Here is a 25,368-nt window from a genome sequence, read left to right as displayed (position 1 = left end):
TTCTTGGCCTAAAGATCCTTGAAACGCCTACCGTGAGACTCCGTCCCTGCACAGAAAGTCAGGAGCAGGAGGAGGGTTTCTTACAGCAAAGGGAGCACGTTTTTCTAGAACTCTGCTCTGGGCTCGGTGAAGACAACGTGGCTGGCCTCCTGGACTGGGGTGAGGCAGGTGTGGCCTTGGGACGGGGTGGAAGCAGGAATCTGTTCGAGAACCACCTGAGAGGCACCCGATTGAGCCTGTGTTGGGCACTTAACCACCCGTCCTCATGTGGATTAGGAAACGCCAATGTAACCTCAGTGCCAAATGGCCCAACAGCAGGCAGAGGAATTAAGGAGGGAAAGAGAGGGTGTCGTTCACGAATGACCAGTCCAAGGGCTGGTTTTAACGAATGACCCATGAAAACTCATGAAACTGGGGCACCTGGGTGGCTTAGTCGGTTAAGCGTCCGACTTTCGCTCAGGTCATGATCTCGCGGTTCGTGGGTTCAAGCCCCGCGTCGGGCTCTGTGCTGCCAGCTCAGAGCCTGGAGCCTGTTTCAGAGTCTGTGACTCCCTCTCTCTCTGACCCTCCCCTGCTCATGCTGTCTCTCTCTCTCTCTCCTAGAAATAAATAAAACATTAAAAAAAAAAAAAGAAGGAAAGAAAACTCATGAAACTGTAACTGATGCGATAGCCCCCAAGTGTTCCTTGGGTATAAAACACTCCAAAGTGAAAATCGGGGCGAGCCACTCCATGTCACTAGTTTCTTCTGAAGTTTCTAAGACAACGCAATAGAAGGTTGTCGGTCGTCCAAATCCACCGGAATGTAAACATCGCGAGAGCAGGGGTTTTGTTTTTGTTCGCTGTTGCTCTCGCAGTAGCGAGAACAGTGCCTGGCGCACAAAAGGAGCTCAATATACGTGTGCCGAGTTGAATGAATACACGTTAAGACCTCACTAACTCCGGTTCTCCTTTCCAGCGGCACTGGCTACGTGAAAGCAGGAACCTATTTTTGCCTCTGACATCTTCAAGTTTCAAACCTTTTAGACAACGTGTCTTAAATTCATTTAAATATACTTCAATTAAACATTCCTCACGTGAGAGTCAGTATGACACAGATCAGGGGAAAGCAACACGGTGTTTCCTCCCCTTCTGGTCTTTTCAAGAGGAAAAGGTGCTCACGCTAAGTTGATGAAATGGGCTGAATGGTCAAAGCCCCAACTGGAATCCAGCGTATGGCAAAGCTGGTTTAACTACCACGCACTTCGCGGGAAGGGGTGCAGGACACAGGGACATGTGGCACAGGCAGACCCGATGCTCCCCTCAAATGCCACCTGGGGCAAGGAGACAAGTTATTTTATTTTTTTAATGTTTTATTTATTTCTGAGAGAGAGAGAGAGAGAGAGTGTGAGCAGGGGAGGGGCAGAGAGAGAAGGAGACACAGAATCTGAAACAGGCTCCAGGCTCTGAGCTGTCAGCACAGAGCCCGACGCGGGGCTCGAACCCACGAACCGTGTGATCATGACCTAAGCCGAAATCGGATGCTTCCCCGACTGAGCCACCCAGGCGCCCCACAAGGAGACAAGTTAATCTCGTTACCACTCTCTCTCCCATCCCACTCACGGCCTAGGCCATAATAAAATCATTCTCACCAGGAATCCACCCACTTACCAAACCGTTCTGGGCACAGTGGCTCTCTGGAGCAAGAGAGCTCATTTCCTCATATTTCAAAGCGCTAAGGGAGAATTGGCCCTTAGAGAGCTTCCCTCTCCACCCCTCCTTTCCCCTGCACTACGCTCACTGTCACTAGACGGCACCATCCCATTCACTTCCTGGGTAAATCAGAGCCTGTTTTGTTTTGAATTAAACTCAAGAGTTTTCCTAGGGCGCGGCATTCTGGGCATGCATAGCCCGTCTCCCCCCACCTCTCCAGCCGCAGGGGACAGTATATACACAGGTACGTATGCAAGTTCCCTCCCAGCGGTGATGTCCTCTAATCCTCCGTGTCTTTGCTCGGGCTGATGGCTCTGCCTGCCACAGGAGGGCTCCGTCTGCTTCCCCCCCCCACCCCTCCTGCTGGGAGACCCCCTTGCAGCCACTTCTGGGAGTCTTCCCAGTACGCGCCTCTTCCCTGGCCCTCCCTGGCATCCTGTGTGTGACTTCCAGGAGCTTAACATACTGCTGAGATCTTGTTTTCACTGCCGTGCTTGTTTATTTTGATTCTTTCTTCAATTATTCCATTCGTTTCTCTGGGAGATGGGGTCTTTCTTTGGTTCAATTAATGGCCCGTCTAGCACTTAATATCTTACCCCCAAGATGCCTGGTAGACGCATGAATAAATGAATGAACTACAGTTTGCTTGTACATATGTTGATTGCTTACTGTATATTTTATGGGGAACAGCACACTTCAGTCACTCCTTTTTGTCACCTGAACATTGAGTATGAAGACTCCCTCCTATGACTGAGGAATTGCCTTTAGGGAAGATCAAAGAGTGACTGGCAAACAGGAGTTCAGCCGGTAGTGACATACTGTGTATGAAGCATCTCCTGCGCAGCACTTTCATTATAGACTTGTAGTACACGCTTATTCCAAAACAGATGAGGACACATACTTAAGGCTGGATTATTGTCTAGGAAACTGTATTTGGCACTCTCCAGCAGACGATCCGACACACTGCAGCCACGCTACCCGGAAGCTGCTCTCTCTGCTGCTTGGGAGTTCCATTTCCTGGATCTGCCATTCTTGCTACTGCTCATTCTTCGAGACCCAGAATCAATTGCCCTCTCTTCCAGGCAGCCTTCCTTGATCACACTGGACAGAAAGCATCCCTCATGTCTCTAATCTCCTACGGCTCCCTGGTCTTTGTTTCACTTGTCACAGCATCCGACGTCATGTTCAGCACGGACAGCAGACGCGCCACGATCACCACAGCAAGAATGGCCCTTTCTAGAGGTCCCTTCGTATTTTTAATAGAGAAAACTAGAAACAGGCTGAATGCCCAACCTCAGGGGACAGATTCGCAAGAACCACGGTACATCAGCACAATGGCTATTACGTTCCTCATTAAAACGAGCACTAGAGGATTTGTGCCCCTTTGTGGAAATATTCCTGTCATACAATAGTTTACAGAAAAAACAAAACACACTGAGTACGAACCATGCCTCCAATTCTAAAAATTTATGGATGCACATTTTACAAGGCAATTTGGGGTTAGATAAGTAAAGCTGACCTGAATTAGCATTTTTAGCCTACATTCACAGTATCCCATGGCATCTTCAATTCTCCGGCATTACACATGTAGCCAGAAGAGCCTTACTACCTTAGACCTCATCAAACAGCATTGCCAATGGCTAGGAATCCTCTTAATCGCCCTAATGCTACACTGTTGTTTTAGTCCAAATTCTTGAAAACAGACTTAGAGAAGCTTTACTAGCTATTCCGTACCTGGGTGAAACATAGCCTTTCTGAAACCATCAAGCCAAATCATCCAGTAAGCCTTATCCTCAAAGCTGACCCCTGTGACCCTGGGTTTGTTACAAGGAGGGGCTTTAGTAAATAGGAATGAGAGCTCAAGTCAAGGAGTGCAAACAATTCAAAGAAGCGGGGCTGAGAACAGCAAGAGGGTGGGAGGGAAAGTGGTCTCCATCATTCCGCAGCTGCCCGTTCCCTGGGGCCCCTTGCCCAGTCCCTGCACGGGGAAAGGGGAACAGAATCCGGTCTCCCTCCATGCCCATGGGAACGCCTCACTGCACCGGGGTCGGTGCCCCCAAATATTCCAAGACTAGGAAATTCCGGGACATCTGGGTGGCTCAGTTGGTTGAGTGTCCGAATCTTGGTTTTGGCTCAGGTCATGATCTCGCAGTTTGTGGGTTTGAGCCCCGCATCAGGTTCTGTGCTGACTGCTTTTCCCTCTCCCTCTCTCTCTGTCCCTCCCATGCTGGCACCACCTCCGTCTCTCTCAAAATGAACTTTGAATGAATGAATGAATGAAACAAGGAAATTGTAATAACAAGAAGTCTCCCATGTCAGAATGCCTCTGACTTCAGGGAAGCCGTCTCCAGTGTTTTCTACTTATGCCAGACCTCCCCCATCCCCCACCCCCGGCGCCAAATTTTTAAGAATCTGCACACGGCATATGTATCATTATAACAATCTTCTGCAATTTCAATTTCTAATCACTTCCTGAAGTGTGATTTAAGAGATAAGGTAGTAACAAAATAACTTTCCATCAGCAACAAAAAACAGACCAGGACCTTACTGCTTCTTACCAACACAGCCTTTATACTTCAGCCGTTAGACTAACAGGACAATAAAACATCAGTGGTGAGCGGTCCTGCTACCCACCTCGGAGGCATGCACAGTACACAGAGAACAATGTGACAATTTTCTGTCTCATTGTCTAAGCATCACTCACATGCAAGTCACATGGCTACTCTACACTCAAACCCAATAGCCAAAGAGTGTCTTTTAGTGTCCAAGTTATTTGTGACTACTGTGTTTATAATGTCCACCATGTCTCTTCTTAGCCCAAGAAGGAACTTTCAGACTATGGAAGCGGGATAGCTCCTTGAAGTCCCAAATCATCCATTCATTACCCAGCAAAACCCTGTCACATCTTAAGCCCAACACCTATGACCCCAACTTTTCCAAAACTTGTAAGGCAGGTTCTTAATTACCTGCTGGATGAAAACCCACCCTCGCCCTTTCTCAGGACTTCCTTCTTCCAAAGATGATCTCATCATGAGCCCAGTACAATCAGAAGCTTATATCTTAGAGATTTAGGAAGTATAAATGCAAGGGAGGTTGAAGTTAGGACTTTTTATCTATTCCAGCTAAGATCCCAATTGCACTATTTGCCGGGCTTCCTGAATCCAAACTCCACACACTGTTGCCGGGTGCAGGTAGAGCGGGGCCACTCACACAAAAGGTCAAGGAAGTTACAAGTGACTCATCCGCAAGGTCTGCATACTGTCAAGTTTAGTGTTTAGTGCTTAATCTCTTCTGCCATTAAATATAATACTCCACCAGCCCAAAGCCCCAAGTTTCTACTCACAGTAAAGCAAGAAAATCTAAGAGAGAAGTCGTATTCAGCTTCAAGAAAAGGCATGACTGCACCATGCGGGAGCAATTACCTTTCCTCATATCTATAATTTTATGCCCAGAAACCAAAGGTGTGACAATAGCTGAACCTCCCAAAAAACAAACATTAAAAATAAATTTTTAAAAATCCTCTGAAATGTTTTAAAAATTTAAAGATACTTTAGGGGCACGTGGGTGGCTCAGTCAGTTGAGCATCTGACTTTGGCTCAGGTCATGATTTCACAGTTTTTGGATTCAAACCCTGCATCAGGCTCTGTGCTGACAGCTCAAAGAGCCTGGAGCCTGCTTCAGATTCTGTGTCTCCCTCTCTCTCTCTGCCCCTCCTCCACCTGCGCTCCCTTGCTCTCTCTCAAAAATAAACAAACATTAAAAAAATCAAGAATACTTTGAGGGAATGGCAATCCTGAAGGCTTACCCCACTTTAGTGACATGAGGACTGTCACAGAACACTGTCTGGGGTGAGCACTGACCTTAGACAATCCACAAGCAGGTCTCTGGTCTACTCACTATACAACCTTGGGTGAGTCACTCAATATTTCAAGCAGTGGGTTCTGTCTCTGAAATAATAGCAGGTTTCTATTAAGATCGAATGAATGCTATTTGCAAACTACCCCCAGACTTCCTGGCACATAGTCCTGGTTCAATAAATGGTTACGCATGGCTGGCATCACTGTTAATATTCCCCATGTCTCCAGGAAAGAGATGGAATAAAGAACCAGAGTAATGACAGCATGACTTGTTTGGTGCTTTGAATGCCAGCTCTGTTACCCTAGGCACTACTAAAGCATCTATGAATTGGTACCTGAAAGTCAAGATTCTATAGGATGAGAAAGCTTCTTGCTAAACTCAAGGACCATTGACATGCCACTCACCTCCTCAACCATGACTTAACTAAAAAGAAAGAAAGAAAGAAAAAAAGAAGAAAAGAAAGAAAGAAAGAAAGATCAAGCATATTAAGGTGGAATTTTTAAATCGGGAAAAGTTAAGTCCATTTTTTATTTTAATTAATAATAGGACACACAGTAATTATTAATATGGCAAGTAAAATATTCCTCTGTTCTAGAATGAGGGAAAGGTAAAGAGGATGAAGGAGGGGACTATACAGAGTAAAGAAATACCAGATGTGATTGTGTGTCTCTCTACACAACTAGAGTTACAGTCTTACACTCTCAACCTTTCAACCGGAGGCAAGACACGCGAGTTGTTCTTAGCAAATACTTGTGGCTGAAGAATGTCACGATGAGTGATCAAAACTACTTCAAGCTCTTCAAGATCTCTTATTGTTGCAAAGATACGTTGCACATTCAGAGGTCAGGGTCAGCCAGGCGTATTTTCAAAACATTACAACACCAGGCTTTAACTGGCCAGCTGGGGTTTGTACCAAATTGTACCTAACCCCACTCCCAAACCCAAGGGTGTCAGGGGTGAGAGGAATATGGACACTTCTTACAAAATGTCAAAGGCAAAAGGCAAAGGCCCTTGAAAAAGACTGACCTTCTTAAGTCCTGATATCAAGCCAATAAACTCTTTCTCCATATACAAGAAACAGGTGGTAAGACCCAAGAATGAGCTTTGACCCAGAGCAAAATGCTCACGGAGATAAAGTGTAGCTATTATAATCCCACCAATCACCGGCGGAACGTGCTTTGACTTCATGCTTTGTTTTCACACAAACTGCTGGCCAAAAGAGCTGAGAAGTAGTAACAGAAATACGAAAAATTACAGAGGGCAAGAGGAGTCACACTAGATCGTCATCTAGGCAAGCTCTATTTTCAAAGAATTAAAAGCAGCCAAGAAATCAGACCAGCTCTTCAAGGAAAAGGGCCTCGAAGCTCACAAGCAGTAAAGGTATTTTACCAATGGCTTCCGACTGTAAGATTTCATAAGTAAAATTATAAGGACTTAACTAATTTATCAGAAGTTGTGTGCCACATAATATGTATGCAAAAATAATTTATTATAGGACGATCAATCTGTACTTAGACATGGAGTAAAACACTCATAAGAATACATCAGGTAGTATTTACTCTCCGTAACTAACAGAAGGACCAGGAGTTACTCCTATTACCATAAAATATGGCACAGGCGAAAAATGAGAGTCAAAAACCCATGAAAGATTACAGAAGGAATCTTAGGAATGTTAGGAGGCTGACACTGGCCCTTCAATGTAAGAATGTGTTTCCACAAAAAAGTTAACCCGTTCCATTTAGAGGCAAAATGCCTACTTGTCTACAGGTCTCTATGTGCAGTGATTTTTAACAGGCCACCATTAAATGGTCTGGTCGAAATGATTTGACACCAAAATGATTAACTGCCCAGCAGAGTCAAGATCAAGTCTCAGGCAGGCCACAATCGTGCTCACAGGGAAGGGCTCATTGTAACGTTTATTTATTTTTGAGAGACAGAGAGACAGAGCATGAGCAGGGGAGGTGCAGAGAGAGGAGACACAGAATCTGAAGCAGGCTTCAGGCTGTCCGCACAGAGCCTGATGCGGGGCTCAAACTCACAAACTGCGAGATCATGACCTGAGCAGAAGTCGGCCACCTAACCAACTGAGCCACCCAGGTGCCCCAGGAAGAGCTCATTTTAAAATGTGACCTACAATGGATGCTAAAATCAGGAGGTGAAAGCCTGAGAAGAAACAAGACCTTTGCACAGTCTCAAAGGAACTGCCCCGGAAGATATTTGTTAATTACAAAGACTGATTTATTAATTAAAACAGCAACTTCCGAGTGGAGAAACCCAGAAACCACTTGAATCAAGTGATCAAGATTACCATCACCAGCAATGAGAAAAACTGACATCAAGGGGTGCTTGGCTGGCTCAGTTGGTGGAGTGTGCGATCCTTGAACTCAGGGTTGTAAGTTCAAGCCCCACACTGGGTGTGGGGCATACTTAAAAAAAGAAAAAGAGAAAGAAAAAGTGACATCAAGTAACCACTCTCTGAAAAGGACACAGCATCACTTGTGTGGTATTCTTCCCCCAAATGCATAGCCTTACAAGCAAATATTAGAAAACATCAGAAAACCCCCAAATTCAGGAAATTTCATTCAACAGAATTACCGGGGGTGCCTGGGTGGCTCAGTTAGTTAAGCATCTAACTTCAGCTCATGTCATGATCTCACAGTTTCTGAGTTCAAGCCCTGATATCTCACAGCCAGGAGGCTGCTTTGGATTCTGTGTCTCCCCCTCTCTCTGTGACCCTCCCCCACCTGCTCTCTGTCTCTCTCTCCTTCCAAAATAAACATTAAAAAACTGATAATAATAACTGACCAGTACTGTTCAAAACTATCAAGACCACGAAAAAGAGGGGAAGACTGACGAACTGTAGAAATCTAAGGGGGCAGAACAAATAAATCCAATGTGGATCCTGGACTGAATCCTAGAAAAGAAAAAGGACATGAGGGGAAAATTGGGTGGGAAGCTAATAAAGCCTATAGCGTGGCTACAAGTAGGGTAACAATTTAAATCTCCTGATTCTCATCATATACTATGGTCGTACTCACATTCAAAGAAGCTGGCTGAAGGGTACATGTGAACTCTGTACTAACTTTGCAACTTTTCTCTAAGTCTAAAATTATTTCAAAATAAAAAAAGTTTTTATTTTATTTTATTTTAAATGTTTTTTATTTATTTTTGATAGAGAGAGAGAGACAGTGTGAACAGGGAAGGGGCAGAGCACCAAAGAGATGCTGAAAAACAACAAAGTTGGTAGATTCACCTTTCCCAATATCAACACTTACTACAAAGCTACAGTAATCATAAGAGTATAAAAGGGGTGCAAGGAAAGACATACAGACTAGTGGAAAAAATCTACGGGGTCCAAAAATAAACCCCATATGATCAATTCATTTTTTTAAAGTGTGCAAAGGCCCCTCAATGGGGGAGAGAGAATCCCTTCAATAAATGGAACTAGAGACACACATACAAGAGAATCAAGTTGGACTCTGACCTCTTACCTTATAAAAATGACATCAAAACGGATTAACAGAATAAATTTAGAGAGAAAAATATAAAATTCTTAGAAGAAAACATAGGGGTCAGGAAGTCGGAATGAGCAACAGAAAAAAAAATCACTTGAACATCATCAAAATATAAAAACTTGTGTGTGTCAAAGGACATCAGCAAGAGAGAGAGAAGACAAGAATGGGAAAAAATATCTGCAAATCATGATTCTGACAAGGGCCTGGTATCCACAATATATAAAGAGCTCTTACAACTCAACAACAAAAAGACGACCCAATTTATTTTAAAGACAGAGCAATCTAAAAATGGGCCAAGGATCTGAACGGACATTTCTCCAAAGAAGATGTGCAAATGGTCAGTAAGCACAGGAAAAGATGACCAATGTCATTTGTCATTGGGGAAATGCAAATCAAAACCACAATGAAGTGCTACTTCCTATTCCTAAGGATGGCTACAATAACGAAAAAGAAGGAAAAACAGCATGTGCTGGTAAAGATGTAGACCAAGTGAAAGTTATACTGTTGGTGGGAATGTACATGGTGGGAAAACAGTTTGACAGTTTTTCAAAAAAGTTAAGTAGAATTAGCATATGACCCAGCAACTCCACCTCTAGATTTATACTTAAAAGAACGGAAAACAGGGACCCAAATGCTTATATACCCATGTTCATGGCCACATTTCACAGCAATCACAAGGTGGGGGAAACCCAAATGTCCATCAGATGAAGGAATAAAAAAGACTGGCGTGTCCATACAACAGAATGCTATTCAGCCACATGCTACAGCATGGATGAGTCTTGAGAACATGCTATGTGAAAGAAGCCAGACCCAAAAGGTCTCATATTACATGATCCCATTTACAGGACACATCCAGAATCAGTCAATTCAAAGAGAAATCAGATGAATGGTTGCCAGAGGCTGACGGAGGGGGAAAAGGGAGTTACTGCTTAATGGGTACATGGTTTCCTCTTGGGGTAATAAAAATGGTTTCAAACTAGACACAGAAGACAGCTATACGACACTGTGAATGTACTAAAATGCCACTGAATTGTTCATTTTTATTTTTATTTTTATTTTTTTAAGTTTATTTATTCTAAGAGAGAGGGAGAGCACAAGAGCCGGGGAGGGGCAGAAAGAGAGGAAGAGACAGATTTCCAAGGAGGCTCTGAGCTGCGGCACAGTGCCCGACATGGGGCTCAAACTCACGAACTGTGAGACCGTGACCTGAGCTGAAACCAAGAGTCAGGTGCCCCTGTTCATTTTGAAATTATTCACTTTTCTGTTATGAGCATTTCGAATCATTAAAAACAAATGCAGTTGAAAAGAAATAATACACAGGTAAGATCCAAACACTAATTCCCCAGTAAGTGACCTTCCTCTGGAAGAGTATGTGACACTAGTGTAGATGGGCGTTTTCTGCATCCAGACACCCCCTCCCCCCCCCACTCTGGATAAAGGACTGTCACTGGGACAATGACCCATACAAAGGGGGCGGCTGTTAACAAGCACCTGCCCTGGGGCCGCAAAATGACCCAGTGCCTGAGAATCAGCCCCGAGTCAGAGACGGACACAGAGGGACGTCCAGAGAGGTCCCACCGCCTCCTTTATTTACAGGGACTGAAAGTGAACTCCCGTTGCTCCACAGCCCACACACAGGACCCGGGGCAGGGACTTGGAGAAGATTTACTGAGCTGGTTTAAAAAAGCCGTGTGTTACCATTTTATCAAGCTCTGGAAAGGTACATTTATTTCCCGGTTCCCTCCACACAAATCTTCCTGGGCATCCTCTCTCAGGAGGCGCACCTTCAACAGCACCGCGATNGATTTATCCCATGAAAGTGAGAATTCTCCGCTTGCGAGTGACTTCCCGGCAAGAGGAATTCACACCAGAAAAAGTGCAGCTCCTTCGGCCCTTCATTTTCTGGCTCCTAGAAATTAACTCTGAGTCATATTACTCTCTCTCAATAGGGAGCAAGGACTGCCCTGTAATTGAAGCTATTTGCTTTGACCATTTCAATGGGGTTATTACGAAACAAGAGAACTTCCGATCAAAAAGCAGCTTTTCAAAACTTCTTAAAGTCCAATTGTTTCTGGAATAAGAAGGCCAACTTCAACTCATGTATCTTTACTTGTCCAGTCTCTTGTTAGAATAAACAGGTCATCAGCAATATAAAGTGGCTAAATCAAAAGTGTTTCTTTTATATGTTGGAGGCGGCTGGGATAAAGGCGCTGGGCATCTCAACTCTCCATATTTTTGTGTTCAATTATCTACGTTCTTCCTCAGTTTAAATGTCATGATTAAGTATTAGGAATGCCATTTTTTTAATGTTTATTTATTTTTGAGAGAGAGAGAGAGAGAGAAAGAGTGTGTGCAACCAGGGGAGGGGCAGAGAGAGGGAGGGAGACACAGAATCTGAAGCAGGCTCCAGGCTCCGAGCTGTCAGCACAGAGTCCGATGCGGGGCGCGAACCCACAAACTGCAAGATCATGACCTGATGTTGACCTGAGCCGAAGTCGGATGCTTAACCGACTGAGCCACCCAGGCGCCCTTACTAACGCTATTTAAAAAACTCTACACATTGACCGTTGAAACCCCATTCGATATTTTTAAATATCCAAAAATTTCTACCCTTGTGGATCTGAGTCGACGGAATAAAAAAAGAAAAAGGCTCGTGAATCCTCTACTTCATTTCATTGGATCTTAAGACATTTCATAAAATATAAACAAGTGCGAGCTTATTAGCAAAGTGAGAGATTTTACAGTGTTTCTGCTTCACCTCAATCCTGGGCAGAGTGGTTTCTATCACTTCCTCGAGAGCTCCTAAAATGAGAACTCCACGTTAAGGTTTAGATTTAGAGACTTACAAAGTCGAAAAGAAATCATAACTCCTGCACTTTTAATCATCCATTCTCCTCGTCGATGATTTATCCCGTACTTCCCACCAGGAAATGAAGAAAGTTTTGAAGAACGAGTTATTCCCAATGTAAATCTCGAGTCAGCCTCTGTCAATCATGTTAGCCTTTCCCTCGGTTAGCCTCTCTCCACCTCCTGCCTGAAAACTACACTCCTGTTTAATTGCTTTGTGACTTCACATTTTATTAAGGGGCAGAAAAACATAAAGAGTGAAAACAAGGAGATAAGCCCATGGCCATAAATTGTCCCCCTAAGCAATGAAACTTGCCTCTCTGGTGCCATTAAGGTGGGCACGGAGCAAACCCCCGGCAGGGGTCCCCTGCCCAAGCGCGGGGTCCCCATCACTTACAGAAACCCCTCCAGCTCTCCGGGGTGCCGTGCCATAGATCAGAGGCCGGGCGGTCAGCGGCTCGCCTCCTGCCCCTGTGAAGGGCAGAGGTCTCTGCCCCAGTTCACCCTACACTGCCTTCTATTCTCACAACCCCCCCCCCACAAAAAAAGGCAGAAGAGAACAAAACAGTGGTGAGAAATTTTAGAATGCAGAACACCCCAATCTGTGAGCCTCTTTCCCCAGAAATCAGCTTACAGCATGTTCTATCACCCAGGGAAAACATTTTCGCTTAATGTTCATTCCCGTGAACGGAGAATTTCTCCTTCCCAACCCCATTGGCTTCCCTTCTAAGTCCCTATTTCTTCTTTTACAGTGAGAAGGAAGTCATTATCAGATGATAGCACATTCTTGAGGGAGCCCGGACCCCTGCCCTCTGGAAGATTACCTCCAGTGACTCACACAAACTAAGCAGGACCTGGTGATTAAAGCCCTGGGAAAAGATCAATTAGTAATTTCTCGAACATGCTGCCAGCTAGAAAACAAAGGCTTCAAGTGTTTTTGAAGCCCACTGATGTATGTAAGAAAGTGGGTTCCTGATATTGTTCAGAAAAGGCGTGCAAGTATTTGCAGGGGATGGGGGAGGGGGCGGAGAGAGAGAGTGTGTGTCTGTGTGAATGTGCAAAGATCAAACATATTTACGAAGCATAAAAAAATCCTGGGGGCGCCTGGGTGGCTCAGTTGGTTGAGCATCCGACTTCGGATCAGGTCATGATCTCATATGACATCCAGGGTCATCCAGGGTTCAAGCCCTGGATTGGACTCTGCTGACAGCTCCGAGCCTGGAGCCTGCTTCGGATTTTGTGTCTCCCTCTCTCTGCCCCTCCCCTGCTTGTGCTTGGTCTCTCAACTATAAATAGATTAAAAAAAAATTTTTTTTTTAAAGCTTGACAGGACACACAAAAAATTTAGAAGTGGCTCTATTAAGGGCTGATTCAGAAGATGAAACTCAACTGTCCGTTTTCTTCCGTATGAAAATGTTCTGCATACATGTTTCATGGCAATGGCGAGGTAGTTTTTGTTATTAATTTTAACAATGAAAGGTAAAATCAGGAAAAGAACGGTGGCCAATCTTTCCAAACCAAAAATCAGGAAACACGGTCTACCAAGGCATATTTGGCTCTTATCTAAATGTGAGCGGCTGTTAAGGAAAAGTAAATTTAGTCAGTGGAATGCTGAAGTTTCAAGATTTTACTAGGTTTTTCTTTTTTTAAATGGGAGACAGCACATCTATAACAAGAATGCCTAAAATACGCAGCTGATTGAGTAGCATTTGATACTGAGCAAATGCAAAAGGTCCTTAAGTTGGCAATATTATGTCTTCCTTCCTCCTTGGAAGAAAGGCCATGGGAAGTGACCCCAGAAACATCATTCCTGCTACGGGGCCAGCAAGCGCAGGAGGAATTTGGCCCAAGTCAATGAACCGTTTCTCCATTTACTTTTTGCAAAAGGACTACCCAAGGAGACACAAACAAAGAAACAAAGAACAGCATCAGAGACCCTAAGGAATTTGGGTCTGGACTGTCTTTAAAAAGATTATATACTGCGGGGCACCTGGGTGGCTCAGTCGGTTGAATGTCTGACTTTGGCTCAGGTCATGATCTCATAGTTCACAAGTTCGAGCCCCACATCAGGCTCTGCACTGACAGCTTGGGATTCTCTCTCTCTGCCCATCCCCTGCTTGTGCACACTCTCTCAAAATAGATAAACTCAAAAACAAAATAAAATAAAATGTGCAACAAAACCATAAAACAATCAAAATACAACGTAGGTGAATTTCTAAGCAGTCTTGTGGTTCGACATGTTGCTATGCATTCATTCTTTCTCCAAATGCTCCACGCAAAACACCAGAAACCTCACTGTGGATACAGCTAAGCCCCTAGCCCTAGGGGGCCACAGGCTAGAGAAGAAAACAGGACAAAGTAAGTCAAACCAAAACCACTTGCATACTGGGGTGCCTGGGTGGCTCAGTCGGTTAAGTATCCGACTCAGTTCAGGTATGATCTTATGGTTCGTGGGTTCAAGCCCTGCATCAGGCTCTGGCTGACAGCTCAGAGCCTGGAGCCTGCTTCAGATTCTGTGTCTCCCTCTCTCTCTGACCCTCCCCCACTTGCACTCTGTCTCTCTCTCTCTCCCTCTTAAAAATAAACATTGAAAAATATTATTAAAAAAAAAAAAAAGAATTGTGTACTGATAGTCTTAAGGGCAAAAAGAGAGGCTGGGGGATGGAGAATGCCCCGGGGAACGCCCAAGGCCAGACAGCACAGCACTGCCTCCCGCGCAGTGTGCACTGAGAACTGGCAAATGACAGTGACAGTGAGCCCCTGGTGTGCACCCCTGTGCATGGGCTAGATTTCTAAGAACCCTGCATAAACCCACCCCTGTACTCCTCTCAAGGCCGCTGAGATTAGTAAAGACTGTTCCAGTGGTGACTGTGACATTACAGGTGAGGAAGAGGTGACCGCGTTCCAGGACACGGAGGCGGTGAATGGGGAAGCCAGATGACCCCACGCAGCCCGCTCCAGGGCTCTCTCTCAGGAGCTGCCTCTCTGCACGAGATGGAGTCAGCCGGGAGAGGGGTGTGTGTGTGTGTGTGTGTGTGTGTGTGTGTGTGTGTGTGTGTGTGTGTGTGTGTGTGTGTTCAATGTGCACACGCACATGTTCGAAGCACAGGAACAGCACCCGCAGTTCTGGGGGTGGGAACGGGCTCTGCGTGTTCCATGAATTGACAGGAGGCCAGGGGTGCTGGAACACAGGGTTCGACGGAGAGTGACAGAGGTGAGGCTGGAGAGCAGGCAGGGAGGGACAGAGCAGGTGGAGCCTCACAGGCCTTTCTAAGGAGGCTGCTGTGACCCCCAGGCAGGGCTGTGCCCAGATGCGACACCCAAGACACGTCCTTCTGCTACATGAAGGGCCAACTGCACGGGGAATAATTAAAGGCATTCCTGCCTCCTAGTGAGTCTATATGGAAACCACGGGGAAAAGATTCCACTACCTAAATTAAGTAGTTACTTCTTTTTTTAAAAAATGTTTTATTTACTTCTGAGAGAGAGAGAGAGAGACAGCGTGAGCAGGGGAGGGTCAGAGAGAGAGGGAGTCACAGAATCTGAAGCAGGTTCCAGGCTCTGAGCTGTCAGCACAGAGCCCGACGCGGGGCTCGAACCCACGAACCGTGAGATCATGACCTGAGCCAAAGTCGGACACTTAACCAACTGAGCCACCCAGGTGCCCCAGTATTTACTTAATTCTAAAACCACCAGACAGAGGGTGCTTGGGTGGCTCACTAGGTTAAGCATCTGACTCTCGATTTCAGCTCAGGTCTCGGTCTCACAGTGTGTGGGATGGGGCCCTGCATTGGGCTCTGTGCTGACAGTGTGGAGCCTGCTTGGGATACTCTCTCCCTCTCGCTCTGCCCTTCCCATGTGCTCTCTCCAGACCCTGTACAAAATAAATAAACATTAAAAAAACACCACCGTACAAAAGGTAAAGGCAAACGACATAAAAGCTAATAATATTCTTATAATAAAAGAAACTTTACAATAAATACACTCTTACAGGGGTGCCTGGGTGGCTCGGTTGTTGAGCATCTAACTTCAGCTCAGGTTATAATCTCACCACGTATGGGTGTGAGCCCCACATCGAGCTCTGTGCTGACAGCTCAGAGCCTGGAGCCTGCTTCAGATTCTGTGTCTCCTCTCTCTCTGACCCTCCTGCACTTGCACTCTGTCTCTCTCTCTCTCAAAATAAAAGAATGTAATAAAAACAATTTTTAAAAAAAAACACTCATACATGGGGTGCCTGGGTGGCTCAGTCGGTTAAGTGTCTGACTTCGGCTCAGGTCATGATCTCACGGTTGGTGGGTTCGAACGAGCCCCCTGTGCTGAGCTCTGTGCTGACAGCTAGCTCAGAGCCTGGAGCCTGCTTCAGATTCTGTGTCTCCCTCTCTCTCTGACCCTCCCCTGCTCACGCTGTCTCTCTCTCTCAGAAATAAATTTAAAAAACATTAAAAATTAAAAAAAAAACCACTCATACAAATCAGTAACAAATAAGCACATATCCCTTTGCAGATATGGGCAAAGGACACGAACAGAGAATTCACAGGAGAAATAGAAAACGTTCGTAAATATATGACAAACATTCACTTGTCCAGAAAACTGGATAAAGGTTTTGGTTTTTTTCCTAATTCTATTCTCTAATGTTAAGAAGAATATGAGGAAGATAGCTCCTGTGTGCTGTCAGTGGAATTTGTCAACTGGTTCAGATCTTTCAGATAATACAGATCAAAAATCTCTTTCCTGAACAAATATATTAAATATTATTAATAGAAGTCTCAATAAATAGGAGGGTATGCATTGACATCTATGTCCAGAAGGAATTCATTAAGTACATTCCTAAACCAGAAGCCTCAGCAACCTTTACTAATTATGCTGATGACGACATTACAAACAGAAAGAAAACTACAGGGCAATCTCTGATGAACTCACATGCAAAACTCTTCAAAATATGAGCAAACTGAATTCCTCAATACAGTAAAAGGCTCATTTACCATGATCAAGGAGAATTTATACTGAGGATTCCAGGGTGGTTCAATACTCACAATCCAATCAATGGGATACATCAGATTACCAGAGGAAGAATAAAAACCATCTGATGATGTCAACAGATACAGAAAAAAAGCGTTTGACAAATTAACAGTATCTGTTCACGATCCAAACACTCAACAGAGTAGGTTTAGAGGGAATGTGTCTCAACATAATAAAGGCCATATATGAAAACCCCACGGCTGATACCATATTCAGTAGTGAAAACCTGAGGAGAGCTCTTCCTCTGAGATTACGCAGAACACAAGGATGTCCGCTCTCACCACTTCTATGCAACAGAGCACTGGGATTCCCAGCCACGGCAATCAGACAAGAAATAAAAGACATCCAAATTGTAAGAAACTAGTAAAACTCTGACTCTTTGCAGATGACATGATCCTCTGTACAGAAAACCTTAAAGACTCTGCCAAAAAGCTATTAAAACTAATAAATCAGTAAAGGTGTAGAATACAAAATCAACACACAGAAATCTGTTGCATTTTCATAACCTAATAATGAAGCATCAGAAAGAGAAATTAAGAAAACAGTCCCATTTACAATTATACTAAAAAGAATATAATACCTAAGACTAAACCTAACCGAGGAGGTGAAAGGCCTGTAATGTGAAAACTGTAAGATGCTGAATGAAAGAAATTGAAGACAACGCAAATGGAAAGATTAGAAGACGGACATACTACCCAAAGCAGTGCAGACGCAATGCAATCCCTATCAAAATATGAACAGCATTTTTCACTGAACTCGAACAAACAATCCTGAAATTTGTATGGAACCACAAAAGACCTTGAAGAGCTAAAACAATCTTGAGGAAGAAGAACACAACTGGAGGTATCACAATCCCACATTTCAAGATACACTACAAAATTGTAATGATCAAAACTGTACTGGAATGGTATAAAAACAGACACACAGATCAACGAAGCAGGACAGAGCCCAGAAGTAAATCCATGTGGCCGGTAATATGGCCAATTACTACTATATGACAAAGGAGGCAAGAATTTATGTTGGGGAAAAGATAGTCTCTTCAATAAATGCCATATGCACAAGGAAACTGGACCACTTTCTCACACCATACACACAAAAAAACCCTCAAAATGAATTAAAGACCTAAATGTGAGACCTCAAACCATAAAACTCCTGAAAGAAAACATAGTCAGTCATCTCTGTGACCTCAGCCTTACAGCAACATATTTATGGAAATACCTCCCCAAGAAGGGAAATACAAGCAACAATAAACTACTGGGACTACACCAAAATCAAAAGCTTTCGCACGGTAAAAGAAACCATCAACAAAACACAACCTACTGAATGGGAGAAGCTATTGGCAAAGACACAACCAAGAAGAGGTTATTACTCAAAATACATAAACAACTCATATAGGGCTCACTCCCCCCCATAACAATAATCTGATTAAAAAATAAGCAGAAGACCCGAGGAGACACTTTCCCAAAGAAGACATTCAGATAGCCAACAGATACAGTGTAGATATGAATGTGTGTAAATGTATGTGTGTGTAGATATATATGTGATATATGTGTGTATATACATATATATACACATACGTACATATAAAATATTACTCAGCCATAAAAAGGAATGCAATCTTGTCATTTCCAACAATATGAGGGACCTAGAAGGTATCATGCTAAGTGACATAGGTCTGAGAAAGACAAATACTGTATGATTTCACTCATATGTAGAATCTAAAAACAAACAGCAAAACAAATTAAAAAAATAGACTCTTAAATACAAAGAACAAACTGGTGGTTGCCAGAGAAAAGGTGGCAGAGGGATAAGGCAAAATGGAAGAAGGGGATTATGGTACAAACTCCTAGTTATCAAATACATAAGTCATGAAAATGAAAAGGCACAGCCCAGGGTATAAAGTCAATAATACTGCATAATGTTGTATGGTGACAGATGGCGGTGAGCACAGAGTAGCGTGTAAAATTGTCAAATCCTATATTGTACACCTGAGACTAATATAACACTATGCGTCAATTATACTTCAATAATAAAAAAACACAATGCAGCAATGACTAAGGACATAGAGAGAAGTTTACAACGTATCAAGAAACCAAGTTGCATTTCTGTATTTAAAAATCGTATTTAGGCAGATGCATATGGTAAAATCCTGGAAGAACATTAACGGTGGGTGTTTAATGGTGGCAGATTATGCGTGTTTAAATAGGTGTTTTTTATTTATCTACACATCTTCAAGTTTTCTACAGTCCACACACATTGCTTTTAATAGTAAGCAAAGAAAGGCTCTAGACCACAATATAAAAAGGCTGAACTGTCTAGTAAAGGGGGTCAGAGACAGGAGACGCAGGGTAGACTGAAAATGAATCAGGAAATGGTGCGGTAGAAAGGGACTTCCGGAAGCATCCATGGAAGTCTAAATCCTCATTCAGAGAATAAGAAACCAGCTACCCCATCCCCACTTCACTCACCCACCGCCGGGTGACAAGCACAGCTCTGGACAAGGTTTCTAGAACCTTGTTTGTCCAACTCACCCTAAACCCTGCACCGCACAGGAGTGCGTATATATATATACACGGCCACCGCAGTGCTCAACTTCTGAGTGAAGGGTCACCGCGCCGGAGCCCACACACTCCCTGGGTCCTGCCTCTTCTGCCGCAAAGGCCTGTGGCAGCCTTCCTGGTCCCTGGCCCACTTCACACACGGCTCCTCTCAATAGCTCCTCTTTCTCAAATCAAAACCCATAAACCCACTGCTCTTTATCAGGCCAAATACTTTCTTCTTTCTCCATTCAGGAGTCAGAGCCAAGCCCGAAGTTTTGAGCCCCCTCTTATGCTCCTTTCTAAGTCAAAGCACCTGTGTCTTCTACCTTCCTCCTCTTCCTTCCCCGCTTCCTCCTCCCTGGAAGGATGAAGCCCCTCCCTCCTCCGCCGCCCCCTCCCCCCCATCTCCTCACTGGGTCCCTGCCTCTTTGTCAATATGTCCCCGTTTCCTTATTCCAATATCAATACGTCCAAGCTCCCCTCCACCCTCACCCCGCCCCCAGTGTCACCCCACTTCCTTCCTTTTCCAGTACATCCTAGAGCTGGGTATCTACGCCTGTGCCTCCTCAGCTTACCATGATGTCCGGAAGCCTGCGGTACACACCCACCTCTGCCAATGTCCATCTCCATGACCTTAAGTGAGCAAGTCACTCAACCCCTCCTTCCCGTGTAAAACAAGGTGAGGAACAGCTCCCACAGCTGTGTTGTGAGGATCCGGGGAAGTAATGTGTGAGAAAGTGCTCTGTGAGCTCATAAAGCATCATCCCTGGGGCGCCTGGGTGGCTTAGTCGGTTAAGTGTCCGACTTTCGCTTAGGTCATGATCTCGTGGTTCGTGGGTTCGAGCCCCGCGTTGGGCTCTGTGCTGACTGCCGGCTCAGAGCCTGGAGCCTGTTTCAGAGTCTGTGACTCCCTCTCTCTCTGACCCTCCCCTGCTCACGCTGTCTCTCTCTCTCTCCTAGAAATAAATAAAACATTAAAAAAAATAAAAAATAAATTAAATTAAATAAATAAAGCGCCATCCCTTTCTACTGGCTTCACATTCTTGTTATTATGGTCTCCTTGCTACCTGTGACCCATCAGCACTGACGGAAGCAGGGATGGTGATATGTGACCCACAGGCTGTGAGCGGCGTTAACATTAACGATACAAATTTGAATAATAAATTCGATAATAATCATGCCATTCAAAACAAGTAGAACCCTTATTATTCTTTTTCAATTTTTAATGTTTGTTTATTTTTGAGAGAGACAGAGACAGAGCATGAGTGGGGGAGGGGCAGAGAGAGAGGGAGACACAGAATCTCAACCAGGCTTTAAGCTCCAAGCTGTCAGCACAGAGCCCGAAGCAGGGCTCGAACTCCCGAACTGCAAGATCACGACCTGAGCCAAAGTTAGACACTTAACTGACTGAGCCCCCCAGGAGTCGGCCCCTCCCCCCACCGTTTTTTTTTAATTATTGGAGCATGGACTTCGGGAAGATGGTAGTAGCTAACAATTAACTGAGCACACCCCAAGAGTCGGGCACTGATCCCAAGTACCTTCCATCAATCCTCACCTAACAACGTTACAAGAGAGGTTTTAGTATCATTTCAGTTTTCTGTTCTCTTGGGGAAGCTGAGGCAGAGGAGTACAGCCNGTGGAGAGCAGGGAGGCGGCCGCTGCTCTCAAGTATTAGAGGCAAGAATATGGATCTGAGCAAGGGCACCTGGAATCTTTTAAAAAGACAAAACTATTCAAACTGCTAACTACCCGTATTGCTGAGGGCTTAGCATCACCAGATACCACCAGTGAGAATATAAACTTTTGAGACTATTAGCAGAGTGAATCATACACCCAAACGCTCCCACATCCCCAAGGACTCAGCCAAGCCACGTGTAGTGGTTTGTCCTAGGTAAATAATGAAGGTGCACAAAGTTTGCACATCAGGAGACAGGGAAGGGACGTCATTCTATCACCGTGTAAGTGAATAGCATGTGCTATAGAAAAAAAAGGCATAAGCATCTTCTTAAGGAAGAGAAGTATGTGGAAAAAAGCCCACTGATATGTTCAGAGTGGGTTACTAGCTGTGTGAGACCATACAAGTCATTTAATTTACCTGACCTCAATTTTCTTATGTTTAAATGGAGATAAGAAAAAACCCGCTTCAGGGGTGCCTGGGTGGCTCAGTGGGTTAAGCATCCAACTTCGGCTTAGGTCATGATCTCACGGTTTATGGGTTCAAGCCCCACGTCGGGCTCTGTGCTGATGGCCAGCTCAGAGCCTGGAGCCTGTTTCAGATTCTGTGTCTCCCTCTCTCTCTGACCCTCCCCTGCTCACATTGTGTCTCACTCTCTCTATCTCAGAAATAAATAAAAAACATTAAAAAAAAAAAACTTAAAAACTCAAAACAACTTTGAAAAAAAAAAAAAAAGAAAAAACCCGCTTCACAGAGTGGCAAGAATTCATAAATTAATATATATCAAGTACTCAGGATAGACCCTAGCATAAGGCAGGTGTGTGATAAATGTTACTCGCTTGCAAATATCTAGCAACTTAACACACGACACACACACACATCATTACAAGCATCTGTAATATAAATACTGTAAGTCATGCAGTAAAATTTTCATCTGCATTAACCTTGGAAGTGGAATAATAGATTTTTTCTTTTATATTCTCTGTATTTTCTAGATTCTCTTTACTTGAAAACAGCCAGCAATATATTAATATTTAAATATCTCCATTTTTTTCCAAGTAGCCTTAATAATACTCCTTTCAATCTATTAAGTTTCTCTAACATAATCCACTTTCTGCATAGTATGTTTATGGAAATAGGGTATTTTATTGATTTAATCTGAAGAGTAATACATTTCCCCTTTATTCTTTAGAGCCAAACAGCTTGCTCATATTTCATCCCATAAAAGTCCTTTCTGCCCTCATACATTTACAGATGAAGAGTACCCCGAAAGGATTATTAGAGCATAAAAGGTAGGGAGAAAGAATGGATTAATGTCTCCACAGAGCAAAGTTAAAGGACACAACACGGCAAGTTAGGGATAGTCATACGGTAGGAGTATACCTTACCTCTATTACGTAAGGCCAGAAAATTACTGCAATCAATACTTCAATGCCATGGATAATTCCCCTATCGTGTAGCCAAAAGATGGAGGCAATTCAATAGTTCGGCAGTCTGTCCAGCGCTGCGACCATCATTCTGGAAGAAAAGGAATCTCCATGAGGGGGACGTGATGGAGAAATATCCTTGCCAGTCCCGAGCCCTCCAGGAGAAGAGAATCAATTACCAGAGACAGCTATAGAGTTGAGAAACGCAAGCAACGTTAAGCCATTTTCCATGGTTTGGGGGGGCAGGGGTGTGTAAGGGACGGGGCCAGAATGACAGAAAGCCTATGAGATCATGCAAACGTGGGTCCCCCTCACTCTCAGTAAAGCTGGGTTGCTTGCTCTTGGGGTATCTATCTCCCCATCACTTTGAAGACAAGGGCTGGTCCCTCCCCAGCCTTTCACTGGCACTTCCATTGCTGTTCATGTGTTTGTCAGTGGGTCTGGAAGCCAGGTCACGAAGGCCACCAATTTTCATATTTGGCATCTCTGTCATTTTAGAGTCAGACTACTCTGTAAGAAGCACATGGCCTTTCCCCGAAAACCAGCTCCACTGAGGATTTTCTCGGCATGTGGCAGTTCCCTGGGGTTAGAATTTTGGGATTATTTGCAAGCTATTCCCCATCCCAAGATCCCACTGCCCTGTGCCTCGCCTTTTTCACTGTGGTCCACCGCACACGGCGAATACCAGGGCACCCCCAGCTGCCGACAGCAGCGGCCTCGGAACTGGCCTTTCTCTTCCTGTCCTCCAAACTCTGTCACCCTCAACAGCCCCCTCTCTCCTGGGCCTCGCTTTTATGGACTGTAAAATGAAGAATGGATTAAAAGGTCCTCCTTACATCTTCACTGTGCTTCGAAGTCAGACATCCCTGCGCTTAAGTCCCGCCCCAGCCGCTCTGCAAAATTTGGACAAGGCACCTTTCCTCACAACTCAGTTGATCCTGTGTAAAAGGGGGTCGGTTGACATCTACCCTAAGGTTGCTGTAACAGGAAAAACTATGAGACTGTGGGTGAGGCATACAACACATGCTCGAGAAATATCAATCATTCCCACCCCACCTTTTAGGAGATCTCCAACTCTCGACTTCTCTGGTCTCCTGATTTCAAAATCGAGCATTCCTTACATGCAGATCCATGGTGGCAACAATATTCTCTTCCATCAGATATAAACTCCTTCACTGGCTTCCAGAGCCTTCCGTAATCTAGTTCTACTCATCTCCTCTTCCTCCAGCTTACCACAAATACTTCCCGTCCTAGTCAGGCTGAGTCTTACTATGTTTCAAACAACACACCCTTAGACCCTTTCTGTGGTTCATTCCCCACGCAAGATACTGCTTTTCTTATCCTTTCTGTCAAATCCTCACTGAGACCGTGGCCCCAGCCACACCCACTTTCCAGAAACTTGAACCCTCACCCAGCGGCACCATCCATCGTTTGGTGGTTATTAAGTATAGTGGTCTAGCCAGAAAGGGATTGCTCTGATTGTTTTAAGTTAGTTTTTGACCTTAGCACGGACCACAAACCAACTGGGCATTTTTTGGATCAGCTGGTTGAATGCTTTGTGAAATTTACATGCCTTTGTGTGTTAAGGTAACAAGACTTTTTTTCTTCTTCTTCTGCTTAGCTCCATTTTCATTTGCCTACAGAAGCTCAAACAGAAGCTTATTCCATCAGCAATGAGCAAACCACACACAGACCCTCCACGGGCCTCCTTGCGGAGCCAGGAGAGGAGTTCCAAGTGCGTCCAATGCCTGTGGGTGTGGTGTCAAAGCAAACGTGTTCTCATTTGAAAAGCCATCATGGGATCACACTCTCAGCAACGCCAGGACTCACAGCGGAGAAAGATGACCGGCTGCTAGACTTTGACCTCCAGAAAGATGAAGGCTGCAGTTCCAGGGCTAAAGAAACTAAGGATGATGACAGAAGTCACAGTGAAGGATCGAGGGAGATGGAGGAAGAAGAGCTTATGGAGGAGAGACAGAGCTAGGATAAAGAGTAGAGACTCGCCACGCACGTGCAGAGACGGCTGGCCCAAGGAAAGATGAGTGACATCGAAGGCTGTGGATGGGGGCCAACAAGATGTCACTGAGCTGAACACCTAGTGAGGCGGCCACCGGTGACCCCTGAGGACAATTTGCCATAGGGCTGGTCCAGGATGGGGACCACAGGGGACTGAGGACAAACCAGGAGGGCAAAGGGAGACAAGCAGAGATGCTGCTGCTAAGAACCGTGCTAATCACGCCACAGAAACAGCTGCTCATTTTGTATCCTGAAGTTTACCGGACATAAACCAATGAAATTACCTCGCCTCCTTTCCCTGCTCCTTGCTTCTCCATATGCACAGAGCTCAGTCACCAAGAGTAACGTACCGCAGACCCTTCCAACCTCTCTCCCAACACCAACCACGGGCACCTGTTTTTCATTCTCTAAGACATCTTCCAGAACCATTCAACAGCCACACGCCATCAACTCTGAGCATCTAAATTCTATTGCCCAGTTTCAGGTAAATGACAGTTATCTGTCTATCAGAGGGAAAAAATAAACCCAGACGCTAAAATGTGTCATCTGAAAAGGAACAGAAGTCCAGACTCACGTCTGATATCAACTATCTAATTTATGCTCAATTGTCAAAAACATAACTATAAACTTTTTCTTCCTTCAAAGTTGTGCTTATTCTTTAAGTTTAAAAAAATCAAATGTAAATAAGGAAAAAAATGATAAGTAGGAGTCTTTTTTTAATCTTCTACTTTGTTATGGGTGCGTGATACATTTATAAACACCATACATGAACGTGTCTCT

The 25,368-nt window shown here is 44.5% G+C and overlaps 1 protein-coding gene across 1 annotated transcript in view; it reads right to left on the bottom strand.

Moving 5' to 3' along the window:
• The window catches only part of KANK1 (KN motif and ankyrin repeat domains 1), a 138,689-nt gene extending 116,026 nt beyond the window's left edge, over positions 1 to 22,663 (bottom strand). The window contains 1 exon segment of the mRNA XM_077759299.1: positions 22,534 to 22,663. The gene's annotated coding sequence lies outside the window, so the exon portion shown is untranslated.
• Between the last annotated feature and the right edge of the window lie 2,705 nt (positions 22,664 to 25,368).

The sequence above is a fragment of the Crocuta crocuta genome, unplaced genomic scaffold (assembly GCF_008692635.1).
Source record: "Crocuta crocuta isolate KB4526 unplaced genomic scaffold, BGI_CrCroc_1.0 scaffold41, whole genome shotgun sequence".
Taxonomy (NCBI): domain Eukaryota; kingdom Metazoa; phylum Chordata; class Mammalia; order Carnivora; family Hyaenidae; genus Crocuta; species Crocuta crocuta.
The sequence above is the reverse complement of the archived record's forward strand: the minus strand, read 5'-3'. Positions and strand labels throughout refer to the sequence as shown.